The sequence below is a fragment of the Squalius cephalus genome (genome assembly GCF_949319135.1).
Source record: "Squalius cephalus genome assembly, chromosome: 18".
Lineage (NCBI taxonomy): Eukaryota > Metazoa > Chordata > Actinopteri > Cypriniformes > Leuciscidae > Squalius > Squalius cephalus.
The window spans coordinates 13,780,958-13,803,699 of NC_137139.1; the positions used below are offsets into that span (position 1 = coordinate 13,780,958).

Below are 22,742 nucleotides of genomic sequence, written 5' to 3' on the forward strand. Positions count from 1 at the left end.
CAAACTTGTTAAATGCTCATACCGAACCCATACAGTATATGACTGAAAATACACTGCCAATTCAATAACAAATCATTATATTTTATACGTTTTCTTTTTTATACATTTCTGCCTTGGCAACTTTTGTGAAGAAGAGTCAAAAATGCGTTTCAAAATCACACAATTATTCTTTACCCAGCGCCACTGAAGAAAAACCTTGTAAGTCTAAACCCACTGAATAGAAAAATGGGTTCCAATTTGCCAGAACTCAGTAACAATGTCCCAGTAATGGCCAGACTCGGATGAAAGACTCATTATAAATTCCGGACATGTGCTTCAAGTAATACACCTTCCACATGCCCAGAGCAAGTGGATCCATTTAGAAAAGTAACAGTAGGGAAGCACAGCGGTTTCTACTGGTTACAGAAACTCTGTGTATGTGTGTGAGTGTGTGAGTGTGTGAGAGTGTGTGTGTGTGTGTGTGTGTGTGTGTGTGTGTGTGTGTGTGTGTGTATGTGTGAAACATGGAGCAGAAAAAGGCCTTAAAAGAACTTTCAGGGTTGAGGGAATTAGTTTCCTGTGGATTAAATGTTGCCAAGCACTGTTGCTCTGGATTATTTCTCATGCACACCTACTATACCACTAATGACATTAACAACATCACTGTCCCTCATGGATAAAGAGGCACACCTCTCTGAGTATTATTCCTGGAGTGGTTCACCTGCTCACAATAACAAGCCGAGTAACCTCAGGACGCCAGCGCTCTGGGGAAAGACTTCACCACACCTTAGCGTGAGTACGGTGATCCCTAATCAGTGATCCTTTGGTGTCCCCATGGTGATTAAGGCAGGAATATATGATCATGGCTACACCTACAGGTTCTTCTGAAAATAAGTCTCAGAAGCAGGTGTGGTTCACAGATACATTCCATAAACTCAACACGCCCAGAGCTTGTGTGATTTTAAAGCCGCATGCAAAACCAACACTGGCAGTGTAAGGGAGTAACTAGCTAAAAGTAGCAACACTAACATCTTAACAACATTAGTCACTTGACTTTTAAAATTGTGTAGCAAATTGTTTTTAAACAACCATTTTACATGGCTTCATGTAGCCTACTGTTATTGATGAATAGTCCTCTCATATGTGGCACTGGAAAGTCTGATTCATTCAAGTGAAGCAGTTCATAAAATATCAGGATTCACTGAATAAAGTAACTATACTGCATTTAGGTTTCTTTTTAACTCTTTCCCCGCCATTGACCAAAATTTACGGCTTTCTGTGTTTTCACTGTTATACGGTAGGGGGCGCTATTACACATCTTCTGAAAGAGTACTGAATCTCCTGATCAAAAGACATGCGAAGAAGAAGCAGACACAAGCAATAGCATATGTAACACATGCATATGCAAAATAACGCGATCAACATTAAACAGCATATAAATCAAAACTGCCAAATGTTACTGAATGAAATGTCGACCCAGGACGAGCTATAGGACTGTGAAGCTTTGGGGGTGTTGATGGACTCAGTCTACTCCATCTGTGTTTTGATCATTGATCTGAATGTAGTCTTTGACCAAAAAAAACAAAAAGATTTTCACATTTTTTGCTCAAAATGTTGCTTTTTTATGAAACTTCCCCACATTTTCTTTCTTTTGATATATTGCATATTCAGATAATAATACAATAAAATATTCTGGGGGGAATTAAACTTTTGTGAAAATGGCAGGGAAAGAGTTAATATCTAACTACTGCTCATTACATTTCTACCTATAAATTATGGTGTATATTTATTTATTCATTTAGTTAGTATGAAAGACCTGTGAAAGTTTGATGCGGTCACTCATTCAAAATCCTCACTGTGCCAGTAATATACGGCTTGGACAAAATTACAAATTAGATCAGATATTTCAAAATACATTTAAAATATTAAAATATAGTAATAACCATTAATAATAATGAATAATAAAAATTATACATTTAAAAAGAATTAATACATATTAAAGCAACACTAAGGAACTTTTCCTCTTCGGTCGCCCTACAGGCTGGAAGCGGAATTGTCCATTACCGCTGTCGTAAATGATTTCGCCGCCCGCAGCCTAATGTCGCACACACACTCGCTGTTTATCTAGCACCGGCTTTGGAATGAACGATGTCCACAGACAAGGTAGAGTATGTTGCATGATTTCATGAAAGTATGATGTATTGTGACATCAGAAACGAAGAAAAACGAAATAATGACTTTTATAACGCTTGACATAAAGCAAGTCAAATTTGTAGTTCTCTTACAGGTATGTCTCATTCGAACTACAGAAACACGACCCGGGACCCAGAAACACGCATATGCTCCTGAAATTTAATCTGTGCCACCTAAAAATATATTTGGGAGCATTTGTGTGAGTGCAAATAATGGTTGTGGTGCAACCTGTTTTCATTTATCTACAAAACGTTCGCAAATTACTGCACAGTGTGTACCTTATGTGCGTTGATACGCGGTGGGTTAATATTAGCTGTCAATCACTTCCACTCCCTTTCACTGCGCTCCGTTGTCACGTGACAGCCTCACGAAATTTAAAAGGCTGAATAAGAGAGAAGATGAATGCTGACAGATTTCTTTTGTAAGCCGTCACCTAAAGTCACAAATAATCCTGGAGTTGGTGATGTGGTTAATGTGGATCCACCAGCTGAAAAGAAATCGTACGGCTTTCGGAGAGAGTGGCTAAAAGATTTCTAGTGGCTCCGCTCTGCTGATGGTTCAATGTATTGGGGTCACTGTAAAGCCTGTGGGACAGAGTTTTGCAGGTAACAGCGTTCGCAACTGAATCAATATATTTTAAGCGCGAGAGCTTGGTTAAACACAGAGAGAGTGCCAAGCACTAAAAAACCAGGGACAAGTGTGTGGCAAACAAATCAGGTTCGATTATTAAGGCTTATAATCGCCAGGATGTTGCCGGCCGTTCCGCTCTACTGGCCTTAAATTTTGAAGTTGGGAGCACCAGTGCTACCAAGTAAAAAAGTTAATTTCGAGCTCTGTAAATGCATTGAATTTTCATGTTTACACTCATTGTGTTTATTTTAACCATGAACATTGTGTTGACTTTTTCTGAAATATGCTAAACTTACACTTACATGAAGGCAAGATGGGATGAATTTGGGCAAATGTAGAAATGTAATAAAAGGACACTGAACTCTTTACAGCAGAAAAATTTTGCGCTTGTCTCTGTGAGCTCTCAAACCAAATGAAACAATTAAACGGTCTGTTTTGTGGGTTTAATGAGTTTGTTTACCCTCAGAATATCAGAGCCAAAGGCTACACCAAGAACATTTACCAAATATTGTCTCTTGTGACATAAAACACACACACAACCTCCATTCCTCCAGCTCTCATCCATCTCAATTTTCCGCTCCCTTTTTTCTCTCCTCGTATTAGGTGTTTGGAAACCCTCAGGATAATGCGATGTCAAGTTGCATTCAGCATTAAATGAGCGAAATAAATAAACAAATAAATTCAAAGACAAAAGTTAAGCAAACTGACAGGAAATTAATGATATTTCCCCGTCTTTTCCCTGTCTCCTTCGTGAGACGTGAGCGGAGTGTGAATGATGTCTGAAGACAAGATGGAAGCGAGAAAAATTCTTGTCTTTATAAAGTGGCATTTCACCTCAGAGAAGGAAACAGAAACCGAAAAACCAAAAACAGAGTTCCTCTCCACACAAAGCACTTCCTTCAGGAGACCTGAGGCAAAACACAACAGGACGCTGAAGAGGTCTCATTAACCCTCTTCCAAACTATTGAAGATACTTAATTACACCCACACCTAATTACATTTACTTGATTACACACAATCACTATTACAAGCATAATGAACAGCTTGTCTAAACACAGAAGAGCCCAAGACTACAAAGAAAAAGCGGAGGAGGGAAAGGTAGTGCATTCAGTAGATTTAAGCTCTCACAAATGAATTGAAATGAATGGATGGATATCAATTACTTTCCTCATGTCATTTCAAACACATCTGACATTCCTTCCACAAAAGAAAAAAGGGAGTATAAATGCTCTTTCTGTGCAGTTCAAACATAATTGCACCACATGAACACCATAGACGTAGTCCATACTACTCGTAACCAAAACAAATGACAAGACACAACTGTGTTCAGTCATGCTTTGCTGATGTGTTAACAGAGTGAAATATGACTGGTCAAAGGCTTACGCTGACCCATAAATCCAAGTGAAATGCCAAGGTCAGCTAAGCAGCAGCGCCGCACGCAATGAATGGTTGAGTTGGAAGTGGTGTCAACGCTACATTTTGAAGTTTTTTTATCATATAGATTAGAGTAGAAATCTTAATTGTTAATCTTTCTTCCTGTCTCTCAGATGTCAATTGCATTAGAAATCTGAACTTGTTTTTCATTATATAGCACCCTGTCTTCCTCTGCTCTTCTCCTGATAATAAAGCACCCGGCTCTACCCTCAACATTTCCGTTTGGTTCAACTCTTGCCCCACCCGCCTGTCGCTCTCTAATAAAGCTCATGTCTCAGAGGAATAGAAGGTAATGAATACAGCTCTGCTACAGTGGCCTGCAGGGTACCAGCCCTGACTCAGCAGAAAGACCTGATCCTTTTTGCTCTAAAAAGCTCGCTTGTATTTAAAAGCGATGACAGACTGTCACCTCGACGTACAAGGTGCGTAATAAATTAAAAATCTATGCGTCCTCAGGTTTTCCAGCCGGAAATGATTGCCTCTGATTTTTGTCAAGGTATGCTTTCTCTGAACTGATGGCCATGACTCAATGGTTATTATTTACAGTAATCGAGTAGAGTGGCATTGTGGGAAGGTTTTTGCCTTCTGGGTGAATAGTGGATTTGTTGGTTGAGAGATAAGCAGGAAAGCTTCGGTTATTAAATCAGTTCATGCTGAACTGCTCCTCCATTATTTTCTTTCCAGTGATTCTCGTCTCTTATATTAAACTCTGGATCCATGGCCATGAGTGAATTTGCTTAAATCTGAAATATACTCTACACAACGCAAACGCTTTTAGCTACTCAAGCACGATTTCGTAATTTCACTGTTCAAGCATCTAATATAGTTATTTAAATTTAATTTAAAAAGTTTTTTTTTGCTATTTATACACTACAGTTCAAAAGTTTGGGGTTGGTAAGGTATGCACACCACATGCACGGTACTATTGTGAAGCACTCTTCCAATTTGAAATACCTGATTTCTATTTGGATACATTTTAAAATGTAATTATTCCTGTGATCAAAGCTGAATTTCCAGCATCATTTCTCCAGTCTTCAGTGTCACCTGATCCTTCAGAAATCATTCTAATATGATGATTTGATGCTTAATAAACATTTCTCATTATTATTATTATTATTATTATGTTAAAAACAGCTTAATATTTTACATTTTGACTTGAATACACATTTCTCAAAGTATCTTCCTTTATGTTCCACAAAAGAAAAAAGTGGTACAGGTTTGGAACAACATTAGGTTGAAAAAAATAATGACAGAATTTTCCTTTTTGAGTGATATAACCCTTTAATTCTATGAGACTTTCCTTTGCTGAATTGGCCAACAGTGCAGGAAAATCATGACTAAGTAATGAAGTGAATGATTATATGTGACTCCATGATGGAGGTGTGTATGCACACATCTAGGGAAAGGGGAGAATAACATGTGGGTGTGTATTCTCATGTAAGCTAACTCTACTCGCAGGCCGCAGCCGTTCCCACAATAAATACCCATGGCACAGGAAACACAGAGGACGGCTCAAAGACAAAGCAGCAAGAGAGAGACAGAGGGAGAGAGATATGGAAAAAGATCAACAAACTCTTCATTTTGCTCATTCACGCTCGTAGCCTGCAGATATGAGGCTAACAGTGGTGATGGATTGCTGTCATCTGTCTGTATTGGAAAGAGGGGGCACAAGGCAAAGGCACAGTTGCCAAAATTGGGAACAGGAAATGACATTGGTGTACCGTGACGAATGGTCACTACAGAGGAGAGGGCACAGATTCACAGTGAAATGAGAAAAAGAGCTTTGCCATCTCTATTTCAACTACCATTCCAGATAATTGCTCTGACTAATGTTCTTTTGTTATAAAGATTTCATATAAAGATAAACGTGATTCCAATAAGATTTTGAGTTGTGTTGTGAGATTTTATCTTATTGAGAGAGTGTTATAACTTTAAAGAGATAAAGGATAGTTGCTTGTCCAGGTTAAAATTTTTAAGTTATTTATGGTGGGGTAAAGCTACTAAAAAGCAGATCACAAAGGCTAGCTGAGACAATAGTGGGAAGACTGTAGTGGTGGTAGGGGTGGTGGGCACAACAGTGTAAAAACATATGCCTCTGTCTCTAAAATTAGACAGAATGATGTTACATAATCACCATAGGAAAAGGTAAACGGGCCTAACATCGATCCCTGTGGAGCCCCAGTGGTGAGGGTGGAGGGCAAAGAGTGTGAGTCTTTTAAAATGACTTTATATGATTTTATTTAATAAGATATAAACAAAGGAGAAGCACAAGCCCATAAATATCCATCTCTGCTCATTTGCATATCAACAGTTCATGGTTAACAGTATTGAGAAACATCAACAGATATTGAAGAACTGGCATAGTTACAACAAACCAACATATTACTACAAATCAAATGATGACATACTAGACAACATTCAACTTTCAATAAAGATTCACATAATTTAATTAGAATTAATTAGTTTGATTTCAAGAATCAAATGTAGCCAACGCTATCTCACGACCAATTCGTACGAATTCGAACGAGTGATAAAAAGTTGGCTAATTCGTACGAATTCGTACGACCTCACTCGTACGAATTTGTACGATTTGTCTAAACCCACGTAATGGGTAGGTTTAGGGGCGGGGTCAGGGGTAGGTCATTCATATGAATTCATCCGAATTGGGCAATTCGTACAATATGTACAATTTAGCAAAAATCGTACTAATTCATATGAGTGAGGTCGTATGAATTCGTACGAATTAGCCACCTCGTAGAATTCGTACGAATTGCCGTGAGATCAGGCTGATGTAGCTTAATTTAATTGAGAATTGCAAGGTTAGCTGATCAAGTTTTGTGCATGAAAACATATTCTCTCTACATCAAACCTTTCTTCTCACAGTCCCCTTCAGGGATGAACACAGTAACTGTACATACTCCACACACTTATGCACAATACGAGCCATTTCTATATTTCAAACTAGGGTGGTTTACAGCATGTTTTATGGCATCAGCCTCTCCGTCAAAATTGAGAAGTTCAGTCACGCTCTGCCCTCATGGTAAGTGGTGGTGGGTGCCATAAATAACAGTTCCAGCCTTTATTATATTAAAACGCTGAGTCCGCCTTGTTGCTTTTTACATCAGTTCACTCAGACCTCAATGATAGATGTGTTTCTATCTGAATAACCACTCTGTTTAGGTATGTCCCAAACTCTTAAACAACTTTGTAAAATCACATCTGAAACAAATTTATCTGAATAAAAATGCTGCACCTCTTAAATACATTTCACCTAATTTACTGTAGCCTAACTTTGTGTAGTACTGAGATGGTGAACAATGAATGGAGGGTAAAGTTAGCCTTTCAGACTCCCTGTGATTTGTAATCTTACTTAATTTGGCCAAATGCTCAGTGAAGTACACTTCACAATGCACTATCGAGCAATTGGAACGTACCCCAAAAGTATCCACCCGCGAATCCTTTCATCAAAACCACATACGATTTCTAAAATTGTGTGATTTCATTCTTCATCCCAGAAATGCATTACAAGTGACTTTGATGGAGGGTCCTTCCATTCCTCTGCACCACTGCTTCAGACACAGGCGGGCAGGAGCCTTCAGGTAGTTCAGAGATCAATACCAGCTCTAAGCCCACTCTGGATCAACCACACCTGAGACTAAATCACAGCAACACTCACTTTGGCTCCGAATCAATACTGTGCATCAAACTGCATTCATCATTGATCATTCCCTGCCTGTACTTTGTCATCTCCGACAACTCTTCTTGGAGCTTGAATATCATTTCACACGTCCCTAATTTTAACAACTCTTCCTGACTTGCTGACACAAGGAATTATGAGTGAAAAAGAAAGAAGAAAAGAATCCCATTATGTTCTTATTTCTCTCTATCTTTAATCTTGAGGTACAATCACAAAAGTCTTTAATTAACGTAAGATAACCGGAGCACAAAAGAAGAGCTTTGCAAATGAAAAAATATCAGGGAGTGAGACTGGCACTACCTTGAAGCAAAAAGACTTGGGTCTTGTCTGGTCTGAAGGGATCATTCATGTTTGTGTCTACTGTGAATTAAAATAATAACCAATATATTTGCTATCATACATTGTTGAATTTTTGATTCAGATCCAATGATGTTAATTTTCTATAACTGGTCTATGCAAAGGTTACAGGTTAGCCACATTGTAGCTCAATTTGACATGTTTATATGAAGCTGTAATGGCAGCTCGGGCTGTATTCTGTCATCATTTACCCTCTCTCATTTTTTGGGGTAACTATCCCTTTAATCAGTGATGTAAGGACATAATAGCATTTTAGGGATGAAAACTTTTAAATCTTTAGTACCAGTACCAAATTAATACTTTTCGGTAAGGATGCATGGTAAGGTGAAGGTAAAGACTTTTACATTGTTAAAAAAAAATGTCTATTTCAAATAAACGCTGCTCTATTGTACTTTCTATTCATCAAAAAATCATGGAAAAAAAAAGTATGACAGTTTGCACAAAAATATTAGGCAGCACAACTGTTTTCAACATTAATAAGAAATGTTTCTTGAGCATCAAATCATCATATTAGTATGATTTCTGAAGGATCATGTGACACTGAAGACTAGTGTAATTATGCTGAAAATTCAGCTTTGCCATCACATTTTTTTAAATTACTTTTTAAAAATATATTAAAATAGAAATGAGTTATTTTAGTATTAAATAATATTTCACAATATTACTGTTTTTACTGTATTTATGATCAAATAAACAGCTTTTGGTGAAGAGAATTATTTAAAAAAACATTACAAAAAACTCCAAACTTTTGAACAATAAGGTACATACAGGTGCTGGTCATAAAATTAGAATATCATCAAAAAGTTGATTTATTTCAGTAATTCCGTTAAAACAGTGAAACTTGTATATTATATAGACTCATTACATGCAAAGTGAGATATCTCAAGCCTTTATTTGTTATAATTTTGATGATTATGGCTTACAGCTTATGAAAACCACAAAATCAAAATCTCAGAAAATTAGAATATTACATGAAATCACACAGTAATCCCATGGTCATTGAAGCAGGTTTTGGTTCTTTTGGCAGTGTGGGCAGGTGCAAATCCTGCTGGAAAATGAAGTCAGCATCTCCATAAAGCTTGTCTGCTGAAGGAAGCATGAAGTGCTCTGGAAATGTCCTGGTGGACGGCTGTGTTGAGTGGACAGCACAGTGGACCAACACCAGCCGATGACATGGCTCCCCAAACCAACACAGACTGTGGAAACTTCACACTGGACTTCAAGCATCTTGGATTGTGTGCCTCTCCATTCTTCCTCCAGACTCTGGGACCTTGGTTTCCAAATGAGATGCAACATTTGCTCTCATCAGAAAAGAGGACTTTGGTCCACTGTGCTTTATTAAATCCAGAGTCAACGCAGCCGTCCACCAGGACATGTTCAGAGTACTTCATGCTTCCTTCATTTTCCAGCAGGATTTGCACCTGCCCACACTGCCAAAATAACCAAAACCTGGTTCAATGACCATGGGATTACTGTGTAATTACTGTGTGATTTCATGTAATATTCTAATTTTCTGAGATTTTGATTTTGTGGTTTTCATAAGCTGTAAGCCATAATCATCAAAATTATAACAAATAAAGGCTTGAGATATCTCACTTTGCATGTAATGAGTCTATATAATATACAAGTTTCACTTTTTTAACGGAATTACTGAAATAAATCAACTTTTTGATGATATTCTAATTTTATGACCAGCACCTGTATACCATGCATATGGCAATATAAGCGGAATGATTGACTAATCAATTATTTCTTACATACTTTTGTTGAATATTACTGTTTAGTAATATTCATAGGTTGTTTAGTATAACTCAAGATAAGACTTTCTATTCTTACGCTTCAGGATAACAGGATTATTCCAATGTTTAAAATCCAGAGAGTGTCAGAGACGTGGTCGGGTAAGTAGTGTGCATGGCCTGGCTGTCCTAACCAATAAACAAGATAACAAAGAAGAAATCCAGTAAATGTCTGCTGTATATAACCTTTCCAAAAGGTGTGTCCGTTTAAAAAACCCAAACAAATGTCAGTTGCAAAGGCTCAGACTTGTGTTTAGTGTGTGAAAACTTGTTTGGACAGTCTTGGATAGGAGTCAGTCATCTGCAATATAAAGCCCTTTGTGCTGAAATGAACCACAAAAAGAGCAAATTATATCAGATTATCATATCATATAAATGCATTCAAATGACATTCAGCAACAATTTATATAATCCTGTGATAAACGCTTGATCTGCTTAAATCCGTCTTTTAAAACATTCCTTTAGGAAAATAAGGCCATTTTTTCATCTCCAAACTTGTCTACTCTTGAAGTCTCTTTTCTGACAGCTGCTCAAGCGCACGAAGTGAGACGTGGATGAGAGGCTCTTTCCTCACCGGACTGCAGACATATTAACATAATTACCTTACCAATGATTTCTATCTTCCTGAGGGGCAATTTCAAAAGCAATCAATTTGAAAAGAGAGATGCCAAATTAAAAGACAATTTAATAACAAGGGTAAAATATGTGGTGTCTACTGGTTCAGAAAACATCCTGCTGATATTTGGGGCATGACGACAGAAAGGACCCTGAGCGCACGGCAGATTGATGATGTGGATGGTGATGGAGGTCAAGGCCAGGCGTTCAGAGTTAAAGTTCAAGATGATAAATTGAAAAAGGTTGTGCCCTGAAAGAAACCCTTGGGGCATAATATGACAGTGAGACTTTTATAGTTTCTAGACTAGTTGGTTTATATGTGGGTGAATCTCAAGAAAACATTTACGGGTCACCTTTAAACCCAAAATCAAAAAAGAGTGATTGATTGATTTAGCATTGTGACATTATTTTCATGACTATTAAGCGTTTAGTCAATTTAGACTTTGATCAATATAATATAATATAATATAATATATAATATAGCACCATTTCTTAGTTTGGATTTTGGGATGAAATATGACATGGTTTTATGAGATTTACTCAGAGAATCCACTTCTCTTCTCTTCTCCCCTTGCCCTCACACATCCATAATTCCCAATGAAGCAGGTGCATTATTGCTCTGCTTTTTAATTATACATGAACCTTTGATCTGACTCATTAAAAGGATCTGATTAATTAAGGAAGTTCATACACTCAATCACTCATTTACTCTCTGAAGCATCTCTCTCTGTCCCATCACTCATCTGTCGTCCATCTTTGTTCTGTATGCACAACCCTCAACCTGCTCACCTGTCTCTCACACCCTTTAACCCAAATGGCCTGCTGACAAACGCGCATAACAAAGCACTGCCTGTCTGGATTTATGTATGTGTGTAAAATATGGCTCACCCCCTCCCCTCTCACACACACAGAGAGATTCTGCTGCAGATGGCCGTGTAATCCATCAGAATGTCACAGGAGATATAAAAGGGATTGAGAAGCTCTGGCTTCTTTATTGTTTATTTATTAAAGACAGAGTCCAGAATGACCCTCCTCTTCCCCACCCTCTCTCATAAAAAACAATCTCACAAACACTGTCAAGAAATGCCCGGTAATATGATACCCCAAAACCAAAAGATAAATTCAATGCATCAATTATATTTTCTGAAGAAAATTAAGTCTATTTTAGGAATATTCAGATTGTTTTGCATTAACTTTGTTGTCAAGCATCCCACAACATTACACAATTTTCATGTATATTCTGCATTTACTGCACTGCATTTAATTAAATATGCTTATTTATTTAAAAAAAAAAAAAGAAAAGAAAATGAGTAGATATTTAAAAGCTTAAAATTACAAAAATTAAAACCAGGGTACAATAGGTAACAAGACTCTCACTAGATAAAACATACACTGAATTTATAGGAGGTGACCAGCACCATGAAAACAAAAAGGGGAAACAAAACCATACAAATTTTCACAACAGTAACAACACAAACCCTGGAATGAACACAATACATTTAACTCAATTTAGAGCTATGGATCAATTTTAGTTAATGCAAAAAGAATTATATTAAACAAAAATCACATTAATCAAGACATCACATTTTCCTATGTCCCCTCTAATACATCAAAGTTGGTACAGTCTCATTTCCTTTAGAATTCCCATTAAAAGAGATCAACTTCCTGTTTGAATCTCATTGTCACTAGGCTGGTCCATTCCCACAACACACTAAAGGTACTAAACATTTCAAGTCATCTTAATTACAAAATGAACTTTGACAATTTAAGCTGTTTCTAAAAATCACATTTTAGCCAAAGAGGAATTTTAACTGGTTTTAATGTTTTAACCTTAAGCCAAATAACTAAGCCCGTGCACTGACTCGGTACAATGACAAATAAAGATCTTAAACCAAATATAGTAATGTCCTTTTAGTTATTGATCAATGCAAAGATTAATGTATAAGAATTGTGTGGCATAAATCCTGGTTAAAATCACAGTTTTTACATCTCATTTACATCTCATCTCTTCAGGAAGATTATTTTCTTTTAGCGGTTCAGCACGCAGATATTGTAAGAATCTCCTTGGGTCATGAATATTAATTGTGTTCAATTTGTTTATCAAAAGATGAACACTGGTAGATGGCAGATGCCACTTTTTTGTTTGGACAAAAAAAAAAATATATATATTGTAATTTTAAAAAATGCAACAACTTAAACATGAATTGTCCTAGACATCATTTTCTTACTACAAAATATAATTTCTCATTACTTCCTTTTGATTTTGTTTTCAGTTAGATTCACCCTACTCCACATTTCTTTTATGGACTAGTAAAAGCGGACGTTGCTGGTAGAGTGATCCAAGCAACTGGGGAAATAAGTCTCGTTGAGACCCCTGGGGTGACTGCTATTCCTGGTGGACACAGTGAAAAAGAGCTCAAACTTTCTCTCCTCCACACTCTTGCTGGTATAATGGCCTTAGTTACTGCCAAAAATACTATACTCACAATCACACCCTGAAGGGGGGCTCTCTCTGTCTCTCTCTCTCTCACACTCTCTCTCACACACACACACACACACACACACACACACACACACACACACACACACAGAGAGAGAGAGAGAGAGTCAGGGCTCAAAGGATTCAAGTAGATTGTTTACAAAGACCCAGTTGCTGCAGGGTTGTGCAAAGTCTACATACTCAAAAATAAATCACCCAGACACTTAGTAGAAGAGACAGAAGTGCTTCATATTGCCTGCTAAAAAAGTTATCGTAACTACTTAAATAACACTAAAACAGCATTTTAATTAAAGTAGTTAAAATGCTTTATTTTTCAGTCACTATCTGATTACTAAACTGCAACTGCAATGTGTGGGTGTATTTATATATTATTTTTATTTAGTTTTTTTATTTAATTCTAATTTTAATTCATATTTCATGATCGTTGTGTGCTTTTTTGATGTGCACCTCGTATAATTGTTTTTGATTATCGCTATGTGGTATTATGATTCAGTTCTTATTGAATAGCATGAGATCCCGCCCTCTCTACAGAGAGTCTCCAAAGCCACGCCTCCTTCAAAACACATGAACGAGCACAGCGGAGTCTGCAGAGCGTCATGAGACGATGTTAAACTACCTCATGTCTCAAAGCACATAACATTACAATAAAAAGTAACATAACTTACAGAGCTCTTGTACCACCTGATTGCTGCAGATTCATTTCGGCGTTGATAGTGTTGACATAGAAACGCAAAAAAAAACACTGTGTAACACCAACGAGACAGTTGATCTTCCACAGCGCACACACCACTGTGCATTATAACAGCTATCAAGGCATAGGCGTATTTGCGGGTGGGACATGTCCCCACCACTTCTTGGCAGGGTCGATATTGACACGCTTGGCAAAAGTTCTACCACTAGACCATTAAAGTACACAAGCTACATTTGCGGATCTATGCGTTTATTCACGTGAAAATTCTCGGCACTACAAATATTTAGTAGATCTCATTAAATGACAAATGTACCGAAAATGACCCAATGTACTATTGAAATTTTCCCGAAAATTGTTATTGTACACATGTATTGTATCTGATTTAGCACCTCCCCCCACCCATGTTGATGACATCAGTGCGGGCTAGCTGCTTATTTGGAGAGGGGGATACGATGCACCTCCATTTTTCCTGCATTTGTTTTGAAAGCCTCGTCAGAAACGTGGGTACGCCTACGTCATTACCAAAGCAACCCATGGAGATACATTGGTTATGTTTGGACACACAAATCTTATTTGATTACTTGCAATTAATAGCGTGGGCAGTCTACCTGAAAAGATCTGATTTGAGAAAAACTCCGATTTGCCTGCAGTCTGAACATAGCCTAAGTGATCCACTCAATCCCCCAGCAGCCCTTCCGACTCTGGTCACGGGCCGTGGTGTTGCTGTGGAGACAGGCCATGTATATGATGGATGATTGGTTTCCTCCCATGTTGCCCCTGCACGACACTGTTACTATGATAAATGGTACCCTAGGTAACAAATCTCTACACGTCCTTACGGCAGCAGACCACGGAAAAATACAAACAGCACTGCGGGATGGGTCACGGCCCCTCCTCTCATCTCACACACTCAAACGTACAGTAAATCATACACACACACACACACCAATACATAACTGCAGGACACTTGCTGAAGCCAATCTAAATTAAGAAGCCCAATGCTTTGTCCGAACACAAAATTATGCAATTTTCAGAAATAATAATCAACCACAAACCAAAAACTTTTTTTGTTGCTCTATTAAAACACACACTTAAAGTTCTCCTAAAAAAACACACGCACTGTTCATCCCACATCCTCCCACATCTCGCCTCAACCAACACTTCTGCTGACACACACTCAAAGGAGCGCTATTTCTCCAAAAATAACCTTTAGAAAAAGAATGATGGATTAGTTCTGGCTCTCTAGTGGGATTTTCAAGATTATACATTATTTTGTTTTTTTGTATGAGTATTAGATTGGGTACCGGTCGCCACCAACAATGTGCCCAATTAAGAAAGAGGAATGTCCTTATTAGAAAACAGGGTCCATCTGCCAGTCACTGCGTCGTGGAGCTTGACTGACAGCTCAAACTTACACCTACGGATGCTTTACCAGCTTTAAAGAGCCCTGGCACATCTGATGAGGGGGTTGGTGGTAGACAAACAACAAGAACTGTCCTTGTAACATTTTCTTTTCTTTTTTTACAAAAGAGAAGGATGTTCCTGACACCAAAAGAAAACAAGTACACTGACTCATGTCTCTGAAGGAGTTATTTATACCCTCCAAACCAGGTGAAAGGAAATAAAAAGAAATAAAGTGGAAAAATGTTTATAATGTGGCGGACATGGAGGTTATTTGCAGTTTCGAGGGGGAAAGTATTTGTACAGATAGTTTAAAAACAGCTATAAATTGCCCATTCATACAAGTTTGTCTTCTCTCCGTCTTATTGCCTGGCGTAATACATAATTTGAACAATTTGTTTATTAGCAATACAAGAAGTTTTATAGAGGGTCACCAGCATGACAATGCAGCATTTAGTATGACAAAATAAAATGTCAAAATCATGTTTTTAAACACTGACTGTGGTTGATGCACATTTACTGGCATGATCTCTGATAACACTTCTCTGTTGGGTCAGATGGTTCAGATTTTTTGGGGTCCATTACACTTTTCACCCAAACCGCTTAGTGTGAATGAAAATAGAAATATAGTGCATGTAAACTTGGTGTGAAGTTGGAACAGACTACAACTAAGCCAGTCGCCGCTCACCACAGAACTGGGACTGAGAAATGTACAGTAACCTCACAGAGACAGGGCGAAACTAAAATGAAACAAAACAGAGTGAGGGGCAGATTGAACCTGATGTGCCATTAGCACAGCCTGCTGGGAAATCAGGATGCCTGCTTTCTAGAGCATATCTCATCCCTAGAGAGTATGTGTGCTTGTGTGTGTGAAGGAGAATGTGAGACTTAGACAGAAACCTTGGGAGACAAAACAGACCGCGTCTCTTTCTCACCCATTGCCTCTATCCTCCACTCCTCTAACCTCCGATGTCTTTTTCTACTCTTCATATTCAGAGACAACACACACACACACACACACACACACACACAGACAGTGTACTGTTCCAGGATGGCCTCTCGTGACTGCAACTGTGGGACAGCTGGAAAGATTGAAACCATATGCACATTGTGTGAGCCTGTGGGTGTGTATGAGACGGAGAGAGGGAGATCTTTATCAGAGGAATCTTTGAATATGTTCTCATCTTTTTGCTGGGTGGGTGTGGGATATAGAGGGGAGTGTGGGAGGAATAAACAGAACTGATCCAAGCATTCACAGAAAGCCTAGGATTCAATCGTAGGGGAAAGTTCACTGACCTCCGGGTTGACCTGACTACCAGTCAAAATTTAGACACACTTGACTGAATCAGACCTGCCAAAGTATATATTTAGATATAAGTTTATATATATTGTGAGTAAGGCTTATTGCACATGCTTTCACATTATTTTTCTTTGCACACTTTCCACACGCATTTTCCCCCTCACTGCCATATTCAAGTTATTAAACATGTAAATTGGCAATGAGGAAAACAATACAATACTATAGTATGCAAAAGTCTTAGACACATTAGTACTTTCAACAAAAAAATTAAGCTAGTTATTTATATCTTTCGCTGTAGTGTGTCAGTCGGAAATATCAGTTTCCATTTCCAAACATTCTTTTTGCCATTAATTGTAATAATCCAGTGAGATTTGTGTATGCACAAGGAGTCTGACAACAGCCGGTATGATCTGATCTCACCATCATCGAGTCTGTCTGTGATTACATGAAGAAACAGAAACACTGAGACAGACTAAATCCAGAAGAACAGCAGCAAGACGCTTGAAGAAACCTTCTGCAAAGATGCCTGAAAAACTATGTGCAAGTGTAGCCAACCTATGACAAAAGCTGTTTTAAACGCAAAGGGTGGTCACACCAAATACTGATTTGGTTTAATTAACGGAAGTTACCGGTAATTGATCAATAAAATCTATTTATGACATTATTTGTGAAAGCATCCTCACTTTGAGCATTTTTACACAAGTTCCTAAAACTTTTCACAGTACTGTAGCTTAGTCTAGACATTAACTTTATTGAAAGTCTTGGAAGGACGTGCTGGAGTAGATTTTCATTGTCAATACAAGATCTTGACCAAAAATGTATGCAGAATCATAATAAGTTGAATCATAGAACTTTTATTTTTGACTAAAAAAATTCTAAATCCATTTCTTGTGTGGAACACAAAAGTAGATATTTAGCAAAATGTCCAAGCTGCTCTTTTCCATACAATGAAAGTGAATGGTGACCATGGCTGATCCTTTAAAAAGGCCTTTAAATGCGTAAATTCTTAGTTTTGTAGACAAATATAAATTCCAATACTTCCATTTTTGTTGAAAATACTAATAAAATCGATAAGTAGGTGTGTCAAAACTTTGACTGGTATTGTATGTGTATGTGTTTGTGTGTGTCCGTATGTGTGTGAGGTCATTCTTTGTCAGGACATTGTAAGTGTCTATGAGGCAGAAGTAATGAAGCATTTGTGTGTTTTCAGTGAGGGTCGATCTACCATGCAAAAAGGTTGTGCTGTGTGCGTGTGTTTGTAGCTGAGAACCCCACAGAGCTCTGACCCCGTGTCCTACTTTCACCCCTTTTATTTCATTCATATATTTATACCGTCATTTCAGTTTTTCCTCATGCATCAACGATTCCTATCTGCTACGTAGACATCATAACACGCTCTCCTTCAATCTCTCACACAAAGTATCATGGTGTTTTTGTACAATGTTTTTGGATATGTACTATAGTACGTTTTTGGACATGCACCCTGTTAATCTCAGCATTCTTTAAGTGCATATGAACATAGTAATGAGTCTGTACCATGCAATACAACGTAACAAAAAATCCTGACACTTTCAAACGTACAATAAATGTAAAATAAAGAAATAAAACTGCACTAGATGACTAGAACATAAAAAAGTTGTTCAAATATAAATGATCCTTTAATGATGATGAAAATTCAGCTTTGATCACAGGGATAAATTACATTTTAAAATATATTAACATAGAAAACAGTTATTAATGATATTTACAATATTACTGTTTTTTTTTTACTGTAGTTTTGATCGAATAAATGCAGCCTTGGTGAAAATAACAGACTTCTTTCTTTCCAAAAGTGACCCCAAACTTGTTTTTTTATTGTTACACTGGGGTCGATATACTGTATTGTATCTAATGTAATACAATTTAAATTATTTTAAGTGCAGATTAAGTGTCAAAACACTTTGAGACAGGTTATTATATCACCACCTTCAATATGCCATGGTTCCACTGCCGTTTTTTTTTTTTTTTTTTATCTATCCAATCTAAAGAATGATTAACATGTCAAATATAGCTGGGAGGGTCCAATACAAGAGGGCAGCTTTTTTTTTTTTAATAAGTGCCTGTGTCATTTGTCCATCATCCTGTCACTCACCTGCCGGTCCAGAGTATCAGGCTCACGGCTGTTCTAGTTGTGTCTGGTTCCACCGTGTTCTGAAAAACAAGGAGGAAAAGTCACAAAACCCATTTAAAACTAAAGCGTTTATTTCATCATGTTTTTGTGTGTGTGTGTGTGTCAAACTCTTTTCAGTGTCTTTTTTCAGCTGTATGCTCTAAATGGCGGCAATTGATTTTTCTGTTCTGTGAGCTTGAAACTTATTTGTACTAAAAGACATGGTGTGAAAAAAAAAAAAAGAGCCAGCTACGGGCCACATTTAATTCCTAGTCAAAAGACTTTTGTGCGTGCCTCTTTTTCGCTCTCGTATTCTCTCTCTTGCCTTCCCCTCCTTTTTCGCTTCTTTTCTTTGTGTCTGAACTGAAGTCTGACCAGAATACTGATGTCATGGATTTGTGCAGTGCATTTGGACGCGCAGAATGACTTTCTGGCCTCTTTTTTTCCCCCCCGCCGCACTGCCAGCTCCTACTGCGCTCGGAGGCCGCTGAGAGAAAGCAGGTCCAATTACCAGAGCAGGGGGGCTTAGTGAGCGTCACACCACAAAAACACACACAAACACACACACTCACGCAAAACAGAGCGCGACAGGTTTATTCAGACGGAGCAATCAGGACGAGAGCTTAAAGAGACCTTAGCGAGGGAGGTTAAGTTATTTAGCGTGATGGCTAATGACAGTGTGGGAACGGCCATAGGAATGTATGAGGAGAGAGAGGGAGGGAGGGACGAGGAGGAGATGTCCCAAACCAATGGAATCAGCGCTCCATCAATCACTCTGATTAAGATGTCAACCTGTCAATCACGAGGATTAAACTGACGGGGCTTGTGCATATTCATGAACATCTTTAGGGTGGGATGTGAATATGTTAAGCTGTATTACAGAAGAGCAAACACTGAAAGGGGAGGAGAGGTAATTAGTGGCCCACCATTCACCCGAGACAAAAGCAGGGTTGAACTGGTGTTCTTTTCGGCCTCAAGAAGCCAGTTGTTGAGATGTAGACGCATTTGTGCGCTATTCTGAAATGTGTGAAATTTGGTTAACAAAATGTATTAGAGTCAGGGTCAAAGGGTACTGTGATGTCATGTGGATTAAACATGGTCAAGCCTGGCATGATGCGACGTATCCTGATGTCATCGCCAGTCTCTATCCTCAAATAATGTCCCTTCATTCTCCATTGGATCTGTTTAACCGCACAGATGGGTGGGTTCCTGGGTGTTGCCATCTTGTAGCTACGGTGTTCTGAGTGGTTTTAATGTGTTGCTAGGGTGTTCTGGGTGGTTGCTATGTCAAAAGAGCACATCCCCAAATTTCTATAATTTCTATGATGGGTTTTCAAAGTGCTTTGATCCCAAGAACCCCAAATATAGTGATGATGTAGCAAAGGAACCCCATTTCTGAAGTATATAGGCAGATATATATTTTCACATATATTTAATATACACTGTTATATATTGTTATATACACTGTATTGAAAACAAAGCACATTTTTAAATAATTTCCCGGAAAATAAATGAATACATTATCAAAATAAATATGAATTCATTATTATTTATTATTATTAATATTAAAAATAATTAATTTTGACAGCTGTAAAAGTACATTTTGTAAAATATTTATTTTCTCTATCCCTGTGAGGGACCTACTTTCTGAAATATAAAGGCAGATATTTTCATGTATAAAGAACCATTCTTACTGTGGAAGATAGTAAGTGTAATATTGTATGTATATATATATATATATATATATATATATATATATATATATATAATTTTTTTTTTTTTTTTTAATAGCTTTTTATATTGTTAAATACTTTATTTGAAGCCAATGCAAATTATTAAAATATTATCTGGAAGAAAAACAAACAAACAAATTTTAACAGATGTGTTATACATATATATATATAAAGAATTATGGCCTTAAATTGTTATATACTATCTTGAAGTCAAAGCACATTATTAAAATGTTTCCTGGAAAATAAATAGAATTCAGTAATATCAAAGTTTCTATCATTCTTTGGTATAATTCTTCGCCAAAATGCAATGCATACACATACAGGTCTTATTAAAGCAGAAAAGTCAGGAAGTAAAATGTTCTTATATGATACAACACTACTGGACAAAGTTGAGCAATTAAGGGAGGTCTGAACCAATCAGGTCAACCACTCAATGAGAGTCTTTGTAAGAAAAGACTCTTTATCTGCAGCAGTAAGACATGTTAAGGTGACATTGACAGGAGACACACGCTCATCCTGCCTCTAGCCATGAGCCCACACTGACCCTCTCTCCTCTTCATCTTTACACATCTCTGTCTCTGTCACTCCATCATCCTCTCCTCTAATCCTCCACTCATTCCCTCTTCCCACTTATGTTTTCCTCCATCCATAATCCCCCTTTTCTTTTTCCATCTTCTGTCTTGTTACTTTGGCTTTTCTCCTCTTCTGCCCCCTCTCTCTTCTCGCTCTGTAATTGTCAGTGCGTTGAAAAGAGCCCCACACAGAGAGAAAGTTATCCACCGTAGATTAAATTAAACCCCATCAAGTAGAAAGCAGACACCAAACACCCAATGCAATATTAAAAGGCTGCACACAAGGGGTTGTGTGTGTGTGCGTGTGAGTCACTCCCTTCAGTCATTCTTCTGCTTTCTTCTCTGACTAATGTAAATCAATGATGTGAAATGGCTGCTTCCCTCACTACAGCTTCAGTGACAGCAAACAGGCCCAACCACAGACCTGCTGCCGCCAAGGTGATGGATAGGTGAGAGAAAGCTGATACACAGGCAGCTTTCATCCCCTTTCTGTCTGTCTGTCACCCTTTTCCATGTGTCATGATTTCTCTCCTCTCTTTCTTGATCTCTCGTTCTATTTTTGTGATCTAGGCCTCTAATGGTGTACTTGAAGAAGATCACACTTAGCAGAAATGTGATACAACAACCTAAAGATCACCTTAAATGTCACTAGTACAGAATTTAAAGGTAAAATGCATAAACATGCTGGACTATCTGCTTTTTTTATTCCAGAACAAAACCTAAAAGAAAAACAAAAACACAAAGGCAAAATCAAAGCATAACATGACAGCAAAACAAAAAGCTAAACTATAGAAGCTTGTTTCCGCCATAGAATTGAAAAAAATAAATAAAAGATAATTGCAACTTTTTAACTCACAATTCTGACTTTTTTTCCTCCGAATTTTGAGATATAAACTCGCAATTGCAAGTTATAAAGTCAGAATTGCAAGTTATAAAGTCCAATTCTGAGGGAAAAAAAACTTTTTTTTCTCAGAATTGTGAGTTTATATCTCACAATTCTGACTTTTGAAGTAAAGCAAAAAAAAAAAAAGAAAAAAAGAAAAAAAGAAAAAGCAAACCAAAAAAATCTAGGAGCAAACCAAAAAACAAACAAAAGCAAAAAACAAACAAAAGCAAAAAAAAAGCAAAGCGAAACAAAAAGCTAAGCAAAAACAAACAAACAAAAGCAAAAAGCAGAGCAAAACAAATACACAAAATAAAACAAATACACAAATCAAAACAAAAGCAAAACAAAACATGCAAAAGTGCTACAGATTTTTTGACTTCAGTTCATGTAATGAACCTTATGTGCTGCTATCTTCTTGATCTCGATTCCTTCCCTCCCATGACCTTCAGTAATCGCTGAGATAGTGGATTGACCCAGACATGCCACGTGAGCTGTTTCTCTCATTACGCGGCCCACCGCTCGGCGTGATTTATGCTCTTATTCATATTCCATGTGAAGCGCTTTTAATCACCACGCAGCATGCTGCTGCTTCACATAACCACTGCAAAGAAGCAATTAATTCCTGCTGCTGCACGGCTTCCTCAACAAGCCAGAAATTAATACAACACTTAAGAAATACTGACTCATTTGTTCCGAGAAGAGAGAAGAAAACACACACGACGACCTCGCGAGCGATTAACAGCACATCAGCTGCATAGGACTGACCTGAGAGAGAAAAAAATAGTATGTATATTCCTGTAGATCACATT

At 37.7% G+C, this 22,742-nt stretch overlaps 2 protein-coding genes across 7 annotated transcripts in view; both read right to left on the reverse strand.

The window, feature by feature from the left end:
* Positions 1-22,742, reverse strand: part of sulf2b (sulfatase 2b) — a 159,658-nt gene that overhangs the window by 105,940 nt on the left and 30,976 nt on the right. For all 6 annotated transcript variants that reach the window (XM_079849781.1, XM_079849786.1, XM_079849775.1 and 3 more), the window contains one exon: positions 18,725-18,783. The gene's annotated coding sequence lies outside the window, so the exon portion shown is untranslated. The remainder of the gene's footprint in view (positions 1-18,724; positions 18,784-22,742) is intronic.
* The window catches only part of haus8 (HAUS augmin like complex subunit 8), a 194,425-nt gene that overhangs the window by 28,300 nt on the left and 143,383 nt on the right, over positions 1-22,742 (reverse strand). The window lies entirely within an intron of this gene.